The sequence below is a fragment of the Mastomys coucha genome, unplaced genomic scaffold (assembly GCF_008632895.1).
Source record: "Mastomys coucha isolate ucsf_1 unplaced genomic scaffold, UCSF_Mcou_1 pScaffold3, whole genome shotgun sequence".
In the NCBI taxonomy this organism is placed as follows: domain Eukaryota; kingdom Metazoa; phylum Chordata; class Mammalia; order Rodentia; family Muridae; genus Mastomys; species Mastomys coucha.
The window spans coordinates 31,350,081-31,363,162 of record NW_022196909.1 but is presented as its reverse complement, the minus strand read 5'-3'; the positions used below and the strand labels follow the sequence as shown (position 1 = coordinate 31,363,162).

Here is a 13,082-nt window from a genome sequence, read left to right as displayed (position 1 = left end):
CCACCATCACCACCACCACCACCACCACCACCACCACCACCTCCACTACCACCACCATCATTTGAGAAACTTCTAATGTCATCCCATTCTTTGCTGCTGTTGATTGCACTGCCTTTACTCTCTATGGTTGCTCCTTTGAGATAATCTGTTCTTCTTTTGCTTTTTAGGGTTTTTCTTTGGAATTCTTTAAAGGTATTTTGGTCTAACATACTTTTGCTGTGATCTGTTCTTTATAGAGGACTGGCACTTCTTCAGGATGTGGCTTGATATTTTTTGCTGACCTTGGATATTCTTATTTATTTTCTCTTTCCAAGTTCTTCTTCTTCTTTTTTCTCCTGTCCTTTTGTGCTTGCTAGTGTGTCTCCTAATTCTACTAGATTTCACACATTACCAAGATATCATCTCTACATATGGCCAGTATAATATATTGTGAAATATATTGGCCACCATTTTGGGTGGTAGAGTTTCAAGGTTGCAATTAGCATTTCTCTTTCTCTTGCTTCCTCCTTCACTTAAGAATTATCATTACCCTCTCAAGTTTAATGACTTATGAGCCTGTGTATATGTATGTGGACATATACATGTGTATAGTCAGCTACCTACACATACTGTCTAGCTTCTGCATATGAGAGAAATGCATTTCACTGCTAATTTAGTTGTGTTTAGCAGAAGACTTCTAGGTTACTTATAGGTTGGTATGTCGTGATCAAAAGATCCTATTTTCCATAAAACGTTTTTTTTTTTTTTTTTTTTTTTTTTTTTTTGCTAGAGTATGTTTTGGTTGACACTTCCACCCCATGTATGACCAAATAAAGAATATGCTGACAGTCCTGTGGGACCTATAGCGGCACACCCTTTCTTGTGAGAACATGTTAACTAGAGTAGACCGGATAAGAAATGCAGCTGGGGATGATGTGACTTAGACTCTTCTGGTGCTTTCCATTCCTCCAAGAACACAACCTGAGAGCTCAAGGCACTCCCTAGTCTCCTTCTTTGCCATGGAGTGCTGTTGACTTCCACTTTATAGATTTTGCTCTGTGCACCCAGAGGACTACACAGCTCTACTTCTTCTCTGTTATATACCTGTTGAGGTTTGGCTTCTTTACCTGTACAGCTTAGGTATTCAATATTTTTGAGGTCTGGGAATTGCCCTGCAAAATCTCTCAGACACTGATCTTGGTGAAATAGGAATGGTTTATTGAATGTCATGTCTCAAGTCTGATCCACCAGGGCTGCAGACCAAACTCGAGAGCAGACTTCAATATTGAGTCAAGATCCCATAGAGTCTTTTAAGCCTGAAATCTACAAACATATGTGCCAAGTTATTCCACTAATCAGGATTTAGGGATAGGGGACTTTTGTACATATATCATGCTTCCATTGGTTGGGGTATTCAACTATGGGAGCTAACTTGCCTTGCTCAACATTCATGTTTTAAGTTGCTAACCAAGTTGTCAGTTACCCACACATATGTCTTTTTCTGCCAAGTAGATTGTCAGTTTCTAGGGAGGTCTTAGGAACTTAAGCTTTATTTGACCTCTACTCAAAATGGAAGTCTTATTTTAAATAGCTTCTTATATTGATGCAGGTATCTCTCTTACATTGAAGTCCCTCCAAGTTGCAGCTTATAAAAGCAAAATCTATAAATGCTTATACATCAGTGAATCAAGTTCTGCCTGGTTGTTGGTTCAGGTCCAAGCTTATTGTGGCTAACTATACAAAGCAGTTCTAATTGACTTCTGTTGTGACTGGTTTCCAAGAACATTAAAGCACAGAACATAACAGAATCTGCAATCAACTAGATCATGGGAAAGTTTCCTAGTAACAGCACATGAGAAAGTTTCTTCATACCGTTAGTAACAGCACAAAATGGCAGGCTAGATAGGTAACTTAGGCTTTAACATTTTACCTAGGCTGTTACAAGTGTGCCTGGAGGGAAAAGCACTGCTCGCAGGTCTTACTTTTTGTGTCTTAATTTTGTATGAGACTTGGGACACTCAAGACCTACCCAAGGCAACATTCCTAATCACTGTTTTGTCGGCTCACCCAGGAAAAGCATTTTTCTGATGTTCCTTTTCTTTTCTTCTTGTAAAAGTAATTTTTATTTGTCTGAAATAATTGTCATCTCAGAGGCTTACTGCCAAGTAAGCTTACCCTTTTTGGTTCTTTCTGAACTCTGGCTGGCTGTTGTGGCTCATACTCTTCTCTCCAAGCTGGCTGATTCAATCTGAGTTCTCTGGGATTCTCACCGGATTGTTCGGCTTAGCCTAAAGTTAACTCTGGAAATTTGTTCTAGTCTTTCTGGTTCCTTTTCATTCTCTGACTTGTTCTGTCTTCATCTGTGTCTAGCTTGTTCTCTCTGCAATCTGTCTGTAAAACTGTCCGTGTAAAAACTGCCTCAGAACTCCAAACTGAACTGCTACCAACTGAACTGCTGTGAACTCAACTCAACTGCTGAACTGATTCCTAGCTGACTAATGAGAACTGCATGCCTTTATCGCCTGAGTGCTAGGATTAAAGGCATATACCACCATACCTGGACCTAAACTTTTCTATACCTGAAACTTGCTCTGTACCAGGCTGGCATTGGACTCAGAGATCTTCTTGTCTATGTGTCCTGGGATTAAGGGTGTATCTGTATTCTCACAGACCTAGAAGATCTTTGGATGCAGTTCCTTGCAAGAACAGCCATGTTGCTGGATTAAAATTCCTCTACAGCCTCTTAATCTCTCAATTAAAAACATGACTACCCTAAAGGGAGAAATTGGACACAGAATATTAGATTTATCTTAATGAATTTTCTTTTCCTCTGGATTTTGACTTATCAAATTTTAATTTTGTTAACAGCAATCCAATTCCTTTAAGCAATTTACTTTCATGTTTTGCTTGAATTTTCATGTTGTTCTTAAAGAGAATGTTGTTCTACTTGCTCAAGTGTAATCAGAAATAGAAATTAGTTTTTCCTTTCTTTCCTATTGTTAACCCATTCATTAATTTAGATAGATCTTTTAAGGGATGTGTAATTTACAAGCAATAAAATGTGTAATCTTAAGTATGCAGTTCCATAGACTAACATATCGACTTCTAACTGTATTATTGGTCATGATTTTAGTTTATTCTTAAAATATCTCAGTTTGCCTCTAGCAAATTCAACATTTGAAGCATTTACAATATTTATTTTACTGTGTTAGTATTACATATATATGTATGTATGTATGTATGTATGTATGTATGTATGTATGTGTGAATGTACACATTTGAGTGCAGGCACCGGCAGAGGCCACAAGTGGGGTCAGAGCCCCTAGAGCTGGAGTTAGAACTGGCTGTGAGACAGCTGATGCTGGGGAGTGAGGTCAGGCCCTCTGCAAGAGCAGTGTGCCCTCTTAACTGCTGAACCATCTCTCTAACCTCTCAGATTCCTTTTTCAATAGAAGCCTATCAACTGATTCATCATGTTGCTAGAAATATAAAATATTGTTTTCTCTGAATGCAACGGAACTTGGTCCTTCCGTTAGAGAATTGAAACCTGAATATGTATTCTGATTTAAAAACACTTATGTGAAGTCTTTTATTTTTCATGTTATCTGGATGATTATTTTTACTTGGTTCTGACTTCTTTTTTGGCAGGTAGGACTAAAAAAACAGAAAAGGTGAAAGGTTAAGAAGTTCAACCGATCTGGGACTTTGTCTTGTATCTACACAATGAAGGAGCAAGGCATTGAATGCAGGTGACCTTTGTTTTCCATGTTAGGCCTTAAGTAGCACAGAGTCTATAGCACTTTTAGGAGGATAAAGCAATGGCTGTTATGACTGTCACATGCTAGAAGTTTACTATCTGCTATTCATCTTCACAGTTTTATTGTAAGTTGACTTCTGTGGCCCCATTCCTTCCTTCCTTTCTCTGTCTCCCTCTCTTATTCTCCACGTCATCATGTTCCTCCATGTCCTTTTTGTTCCCTCTCTAATTCACCTATGCACCTGCATGTAGAAGACACTCACATCCTATGGCTTACAAGGGCTAGCCCCACATTCCCCTCCCTCATTCCTGAGAGTTGCTGGGACACCATTTATGATGTACACACACAAGTGGACACCGGAGGGTTACACAGAGGCAGAAAAGCGCCCTTTGGTTGGAGAACTTGTCTCTAGCTAGCAAGAGTGGTGTCCTTTTGACAGAATGTTTGTTAATCCTGTTTCTCTATTATTCCGAGTATCTGAAATTTTAAATTAGGGTATCCGGTCCTTTTGCCCTTTTTCTTTCCCTTTCTAGCCGAGGCTCCGGTCAAACTTTCTAAACTCAGATCACTCCTGGAGGGTTTGGGTTTATTGTAAAAAGCATGTGTTTTTAATTTGGTGAAATTACGTCTCTTTGGTTAAATCTACTGTGAAATTAAAACCTTGACACAAAGATGACATTCAATAGACTTCATTTGAAAGTGGCCTGATTTAATGTGAACTCAGATGGTCACAGAAAGCTGTAGGTCCACTTCAAAAAAAAAAAAAAATTCAGGCCTAGCTGCTTGATGACAGAGGCAAAATTTCAAAAAGAACATCTTCCCACAAGTGTTAAGAGAAGACTGAGGGAGATGTCTTGAGTCTTATGGGGTGGGGGGGGACACTATTTCTTAGATCTTATATTTCATGGCTTTTTGCTAAGCAGATGTTATATGTGTAGTGACATGTTATTGAGTTATCTATAAAAGGACTCTTGTCACTGGGCTCTTTCTACATAACGGCATTAGAGTTTTATTGATAATATTAACAGAGGCAGAGTCAAAGTCCTTTTAATATTTTCCTCTTGATGCATGCTTATCCATCTGTTTTGTGTGAAATGCTAGCCAGTTGCATTCAGTCTGATATTTGCTTTCTCTGGGCACAGAATGTGAGTATGCTAAGGAGAAACTTAATTAGGATCCCTTGATTAAGGAACATTTTCCAGGTAATTTGTTTAAATAAACAAAAAGGTTGTTTTTCTGGCTTTCTATAACAAAATAAAGCTAAATCTTAAACTTTGGTAATGTTAAGGACATGTGTGTTTTAACACATATATCTTTTAATTTCTTAATTGATTGTTTATATTTATCCATCCAAATCTATGCCTGTGATATCAAGCCTATATCAACATTTTATCCATAAAGTATTTTATTTTCCACCCTTCTTAAGTAGTTAGTAGCCTTGGGGAAAAGTTACTAGAAAAATATGTTTCTAGGTCATCAACTTTTCAAAGTTTATTTTAGAATACTTCCAGGCTTAAAGAAAAATTCTAAGTAAAGTGCAGAACTCTTATGTATCTGACTTCCAGTGTGCTGCATAGTGCCTCTTCACTGTTCATGAATAACACTGGTACACTATTATTGAGTGGAGTTCCGTTTCATCCAGAATTCATAGCTTTTCCTTTTAATATCATTTTTGCTTCTTGTGGATCCTATAGTAGATGCTGCATCACATTTAGTTGTTATTTTATGTAGGGTCCTCTGGGCTAAGAGAATTTTAGACCATCACGATCTACAGTTGACCCACTGCCCCCCTCCCCATCTTATCATTCTCCTTATAACTCATCCCTCTGTACCACCATCTCTCCGGTCCTGTCAGATTGTATGTGCAATAAAATGTAGCTTCGTAATGCTTTCTTTTGATTTTAACCTTCCATTTAGAAGATGGAACAGTCAAGTGTTTGATGGGGCACTCGAATTAATGAACTTCTATCCTGATGAAGTCTTAGATTGGACTCCTAGAGTGTGCGTGCTGGGTATGGAGGTGCTGGGATTGTGGGCGTTACTACCCATTACCAATAGAAATTAGAACTCAACAGTCAGAGGCAAGGAGAAATCAGAAGTTCAGGCTACTGAGTTCCAAGTCAGCTTAATATACCGAAGGCTGTCTATAATAAATCTCTGAGTTGACTCAATTTTACTTCAGAGCACATCGCCCCATGTGTACTGAAGCAGAATATACACCTTTCTCCACCCACTAATCTCTACAGGGTTGATCAGTTGATCAGAAAGATGAAGTTGTACCCACCCACCCCTTGCCTCTGACTGTTGAGTTACAGTTTCTCTTGGTAATGTAGTATATGAGTAGAGTGTTTGTTTTGTTTTTGACTACCCCAAAACCTAAATATGTCATTAAGTAGACTGACTTAAGTACCTGAAGAAAAATTAAGGAAATGAAAACACAGATGGCATGTTTTGATTGGCATAAATGCCAAATGAGAAGAACCTATGATCTACACGGAGGCTCTCTTGAAGTTATCTTAAAACAGCTTAGTGGGTCACCTGGGTTAGGAACTCTGACTAAGAAGAAAGCCGATGGCAAGAAATTGGATTTTAATGAAAATAGAGAATATATGTTACTGCAGTGGCAAACAAGATTTAGAAAGTTTTACTATTTTTGGAATATGTTGTGTTCAATTCATGAGAATAGGATAAAGTCAGTTTTCAGTAAATGATAGCACAGCTATTCAACAGCGTTTTAATCTAGGTTGTAACTTCACTTCCAGTTGAAGATTTTTTTTTAAATTATTTATTTGTTTTTCTTTTTCTTCTTTTCTTTTCCTTTTTCTTAGACAGGGTCCTAAGTAGTCCCATGTGACACAGAACTTTCTGTACACCTGACTATAACCTCAATTAATAATCCTCTTGCCTCCACCTCCCATGTGCCATGCATGGGTCATGAGTGCTGGGAATTTAACTCAGGGGGCTTCATGCCTGCTGGATAAGCATTTGAACAACTGAACTATAGCCAAGCCTTCAACTGATGAATATTTGGTTTTTAGAAATTTAACAGCTCATCTTGCTATCATTTTCAGTTTTCATCTTTGGTCTCTACCCGACCATATTAATCCTCCTCAAACCCTCCACTGGGCTGGCTAATCTCCTAAATTAAGCCATTTTATCTGTCTCCTGAAAAGTTTCTAAAATTTGCCTCTTCCCCGTGGGATTATTCATCCTGAAACGCAGTGAATTGTTTTAATGTCCCAGCCTAACTTTCGGGACCATTGCTGTCCTGTGTCCTCTCTGCTTTAAACCATTCTACATCCTGCTCTGTGCTGCTGATGAATGCATATGCTTTGATTGACAGCTTACGGATAATCACTCTTTCCATAGGAGCCAGTCAGTGATATTAATCCATTGGTGCAGTATCATTACCTGGGTGCTATGGACAATTTAGTCGGAGTCCACAGAGGGGAGAAGAAAAATCAGGATGAATGTATCATATGGCCTCCATATTTGCCTACCACATGCACTTGACAAGATTTTATCCACTAGCTGTGAGACAAACCATCCTGTCATTTTTTTCCTCTTGAAGTTTCTGCTCATTTTCCATCCTTGGAAGGCCATTAGACAAAGGTCTATCATGTGTTCCTGTATCTAAGGGAAGGTACTGGATTCGTCCTTTGAGACTATTCATTAAGGACAGAAGGGAGCCTATTAGCTATCTCCTTACACTCTGTGCTAACTGTTGAATCCTGTCTCCAGAAAGAGAAAACAAAGGGGCTTCAAGACAATTTTAAAAAAAAAACCCTCCTATTCATGAGTTTTAGAAATTTTAATTTATTTTTAGTCTTGACTCAACAATCCTGCTAATAGATGTATTAATAAGTTCCCTGTACTAATTGGGTGGTGTGCGTTTATTATTGCTTGTCATCTAGATAGGACTGGAAACACCTATGAGCCAAGCCACTGGGTACTGTAAGGGATTATCTAGGGCAGGTTGGCTGAATTGGGGAGACCTGCCTTTAAGACCATTCCCTAGGATGGGGTCCTGCCTGGAGGAATAGAAGAAAGTTGGCTGAATACCAGCATCCATCTCTCCTGGCTTCTTGATTGGGATGCAGTGTGGTCAGCTACCCCCAGTTCCTGCCTTCCCCAATGGGATGGCCTATATCCTCAAGCCATGAGCCAAAACAAACCCTTGCTTTCTAAAGCTGTTTTTTTGCCAGGGTGTGTTATCACAGCAATATAAAAATGACTAACACAAACACTTACTGTAGGTCATATATATAGTACTCAGATGAATGCTCTTAAAAACTTTGTAAGGTGGGTGCTATTATAATGTTAACTTCAAAGATAAAATGGGGTCCTGATGGGTTATAAATGCGGTTCAGGACCCTAAAAAACAGCAAGCTTGAGAAATGAATTCAAAGATATCTGACTCCTTGTGTTATTTACAGTTATTTTTTTTTATTTACATCTATTTTTGTCATTTCTGTTGTTATGGTGATCAAACCCTGGAACTTGAGGGGGCTATCTGTCCAGAAAAAAGCCAGCAATTCAGTCCAGTTGAGAGAACTGGATTCCAACTGCCTTCTCTCTCAGTGTCTCCTTGGCTTAAAGAAGAAGTGAGAGAACAAATGCAAAAGAGACCAGTAGTTATCAGTAACTTTGGAAGACAGGAGAACTAGAACAAACCGGAAGGAGCTAGGTGAAGTGCTGAGATTCCACCAAGAGGTGCTAATTTGGCACTTGATATTGGTAGAGTGGGATGGTGGCCACAGCCAGGGGACACAGGTATAGTCAGCCGAGAACGTGTTTACAAATTGTTTTGGCCAGCATTAAGTGGCTGCTTCTGGCTTTCCATACTTAGGTTCTGTGGCCGTTTCCCTTAGCTTTGCATGGTTATTTCTCCATAGTGAAACTATGCCATGGCCAGAACTTCCTTTGTCTTTTCAAATTAATGATAAAGTGTTCAGAGTGGAAAATTGCTTGTTTGTTTACTCTCCTCCTGGGTTTTGACTTTGGAGTCTGGGCCTGTGCACTAAGCATTAACTGTGGACTGGGTGAATGTCGTTCTGTCTTCCCCCAACCCCCTCAGTGAAGTCATGATTTCAAAGCACGTCTGATGAAATATCTCCTGCCCTTGTTTCTCTTCCTGCATAGATTAGATGTTATAGGCATCCTGCACTCAAAAACAATGAGCTCTTCCAACTCAGTTCCCATGTCCATTTGCCGTCTTGGGAAAGAAGGTTAAGATCCTGTTTATAATATGTGGATAATAATGATAGTAATATTTACTTGCTATACAGGTGTGTGTGTGTGTGTGTGTGTGTGTGTGATGTACAATGGGTTACTGTGTGCCTAGCAAATCTCAACACATGAAGTGCAGCCATACTCAATGTACTCCAGACTCTGAGGACTTTGGATTTTGTTTTGCTTTGAAAAGTCGTTTACAGTGAGATATAATCTTTCTTTCTTTTTGACCCCAATGGTAAACATTTGATCTGACTCTGCTGATTTCTTTTGGATTTGTTTCTATACGCAATCTGGCTTCTCAGGCGCGTTATGTCTCTATATCCTTAATTAGCTTACCTTATCCCAGATGTTCAGTGGCTGACTTATTAAATGGACATCATGTAGCTGTCTCATCCAGATGTCCTGTCACTGATAGAGTTTTGCAGCAAGCTGCTTGAAATTGCTTCCACAAAAACATATGCAAGTTAGAAATTCATCTGTAACCTCCTTTTCTCAAACCAATCAACTGGACCCAATAAACAAAAACTTGGACCCTCTCCTGTGTACCACCACAGTGAAGACGTTGTAGAATCTCAAAGGGTAGCAAGAGACATCCTCTGGCCTTTTAGAGCCATAGAATGGTAGAGATAGAGGAACATTTAATTGAGTGCAAAGAGCAACATTAAAAGTTCCAAAAAATAATGACCAAAAATGTGCTCTGAAGGTTTCTGAGAGAAAAGAAGACTTTTAACAGGAGAGAACAAGGAATGTCTAATGAGTATGTAACTTTCAACTTCTAAAATATAATTTTTCAAATAACGGCTCAACAGGAATGAAGAAATTAGCACATTATTATTAGAAGGGGTGCGGAAATGAGTCTTTGCTCTCATCTGCTGCTGGCATTAGGAATACATTATTACTTCAGGAAAGTAATCTGGCTGCATTTTATTACATTTAAAATGTGCATGCTATCTCTCCTAGTCATTCACTCCTGGGAATTGATTTGAGACAAATAAGTAATAAGTTATAAAGGTTTACCTACAAAGATGTTTCTTTAAGCTTTGTTTGTAACATTAAAAAAAAAAAACCACAGAATGCTCACTTATGGTAATGGTGGAATAAATTAATGACTATGTATATATGTAGGTGAGGCAATTATTAATGTAGATGAAGCAGAGCTTTATAAACCTGAGGTGCCCACATGCTCATGTAAACTATCTAAGGAAAGTTAGTTGCAGAATAAATGTATATACTTATATTGTATGTCATCCATATAATAGTATCTTTTTTGGAAACCAAACTATTAAGCAAATGTGCATTATTGTGCAATTTTAAAAATGGTTTTATAGTTTTTGTATTTTGCATGTGTGAATGTGTGTACATGGTTCATGCTTATCTCTGCTAGAGGACTACTTTCAATGGCTGGCTCTCTTCTACAACTCCCAGGTTGGCCTGGGGATCAAATTCAAGGCCTCAGGCTTGGCAACAGTAGCTTTGCTAACTGAGCCATCTTGCCAGCACTTAATATAATATTACTTTTTGAGTATTTCATGTATGTGTACAATGTCTTTTAATTATATTCCCTCCCATTCTTCTTCCTAACTCCTTCCAGATTCATTGCTGCTCATTCTCCTCTCGTTCATGTTCTCTCTCTCTGTCTTTCTCTCCCTCCCTCTCTCTCTCTGTCTGTCTTTCTCTCCCTCCCCCCCCCCTCTCTCTCTCTCAATAACCCCACAGAGTTCAGTGTGTGTTTCCCATATGCATGTGGGTGTAGGGTCATTAATTGGAGCATGGTAACTTTACAAGGGACCATGCACATACCTCTAAAGAAAATTGACTCTTCTTCCCTGGCAGCCATAAACTGTCAATAGTTTCTCATCTATGGGTAGGGGTTCATGATACACCCCAGCTTCCTGTTGAAATGTTCACTGGCTTGCTCTTGTACTGGTCTTATGTAAACAACCATAGCTGCTGTGGGCTCATGAATATAGAGGACACTTAAAGGACACTGTTTTGTGTAGCCTTTCCCAACCTCTGGCTCTTACAGTCCTTCCACCTTCCTTTCTGCAGTGGTTGCTAAGCCTTGTGGGTAGACTGTGAAGCAGATCTTTCAGTTACAGATGAATACTCCACAGACAGGATTCTTTGCACTTTGACCAGTTATTTCTGCATTAATCACCAACCTCTGCCAAAACAAAACAAAACAAAAACCAGACATCCAAACAAACAAAATTTAAACCTTCTATAATGAGAAATGCTTACCTTGACCCTGACTCAAACCCTGACCCTGACCCTGAGGTCAGGCAGCTTACACAACTAATTTTAAATAAGGCAAAGGACTATATGGAAGGAAACATACCCAAGTATTACTCCAGGGAAGCAGAATTCGATAATGATCTGGACATTCATTATATAAAGAACATAGTTTAGCATATTTTTGTTGTAAAGAGAGTAATGCCTCAGTTAATTCAAATAATTGGCAGCGAAAATACATGTCACTCAGACATAAACAATGAATAGGTTGGCCGTGTTTAAATATGTCATGGACATGTGGAAAGAGGGTTTGGTTTTGGGTGGAGACTCTCTTGGGTAGAGACTAGGGGCCTACCGCTGGTCCAGTGGTGCCTGGCTGGATATGGCATAGATGGGACAGGTTCTAGTGGCAGAAGTGGCAGTTCATGGCCTTAACTTATACTTACTCTGGGACTTTGTGGCAAAAAAGCAAAGGCATTTGAATAGAGGAATTATGTATATACTTTCAGCAGGCTTTTCTCTACCTGGGTTGAGGATGACTTATATAGGACAGTGTCCCCAATGTAGGAAACACATAAAGACCTTGTTTGCAATAGTCTTTGCAAGAGATAATGACTTGCACCAGAGGGACGGCAGTGTTGCAACGATCGAGGTGAGGGGGATGTATTGAAGGAAGAGTTCATAGAGGTGTCAACTCATTGCTGTGGTTAGAAAGAGTAAGGGGAGTAGGAAGATTCGACAGTGATGGGGACATTCACGGTCTTATTGGCTGTTTGGAAATGGTTAGGTTAGGAGATTAATGATGACCTGTGATTGATGGCAGAGTAGGGACTAGCTGGCAACTGAAAGCTGGGGAGGAATTCATTTATTTGGCTTGCATGGTTATATTGTAGTCCATTGTTGTGGAGATCAAGACAGGAAATCAAACGGGGCAGGAAACCGGAGACAGGAGCTGATGCAGAGGCCATGAAGGGTTGCTGATTACTGGCTTGCTCCTCATGGCTTGCTCAGCCTGCGTTCTTATAGAACTCAGGACCTGTGATTTATGGCAGAGAGATTAGTTGGCAACTGAAAATCGGTATGCAACTTGGAAGTACAGTTAAGGTTAGAGCCCAGGGATGACCCCATTCACAATGGACTGGACCCTCTCCATCAATGATCAATTTAGGAAATACCATCCAAGATTGCCTGCAGCCTGATCTTATGGAGGCAGCTTCTGTTTCTTCTTCTGCTTCTTCTCCTTCTCCTTTTTCCCTCTTCCTCTTCTCTTTTCTAAACAACCAAAATATTTATTTATCTATCTATTTATTTAGGTTTGCCTTTTCAGGATATTTTCTTGTCCTTTTTTTTTTTTTTTTAAATTAGTTGGTTATTTCATTTCTTTACATTTCAAATGCTGTCCCCCTTCCTGGGTCTCCCCTCCGCAAACCCCCATCCCATCTCCCCTCCCCTTTGCCTCTAAGAGGGTGCTCCCCCACCCACTCATCTACTCCCGCCTCATCCCTACTATCCTCTCGTGCTGAGGCAACAAGCCTCCACAGGACCAAGGGCCTCTTCTCCCACTGATGCCAGATAAGGCCATCCTCTGCTACATGTGTAGCAGGAGCCATGGACCCATCCATGTGTGCTCTTTGGTTGGTGGTTTTGTCCCTGGGAGCTCTGGGTGGCAGAGGCGTCTTCTTAATTGAGGTTGCTTCCTTTCAGATGACTTCAGGTTGGGTCACGTTGACAAAAAACTATCCAGCTCAGTGTCCTAAACACAGACATTCTTTCTGTCTCTGTGCTTCTCCCTCTCTAATAGTTTCTCAAGGAAACAACTCTTGAAATCCCATTCTAGTTGTTTTCTTTTTTTCTTCTTCTTTTTTTTTCTTTTTTTTT

The 13,082-nt window shown here is 39.6% G+C and overlaps 1 long non-coding RNA gene across 3 annotated transcripts in view; it reads left to right on the top strand.

Annotated features, from left to right (window-relative positions):
• Positions 1 to 13,082, top strand: part of LOC116075241 — a 117,444-nt gene that overhangs the window by 52,789 nt on the left and 51,573 nt on the right. For 2 of the 3 annotated variants that reach the window (XR_004112479.1, XR_004112480.1), the window contains exons 1-2: positions 1,809 to 1,954; positions 3,628 to 3,728. This is a non-coding gene — a long non-coding RNA (uncharacterized LOC116075241). Of the gene's footprint in view, positions 1 to 1,808; positions 1,955 to 3,627; positions 3,729 to 13,082 lie in introns of those variants that run through there. The other variant, XR_004112481.1, reaches the window with a different exon arrangement.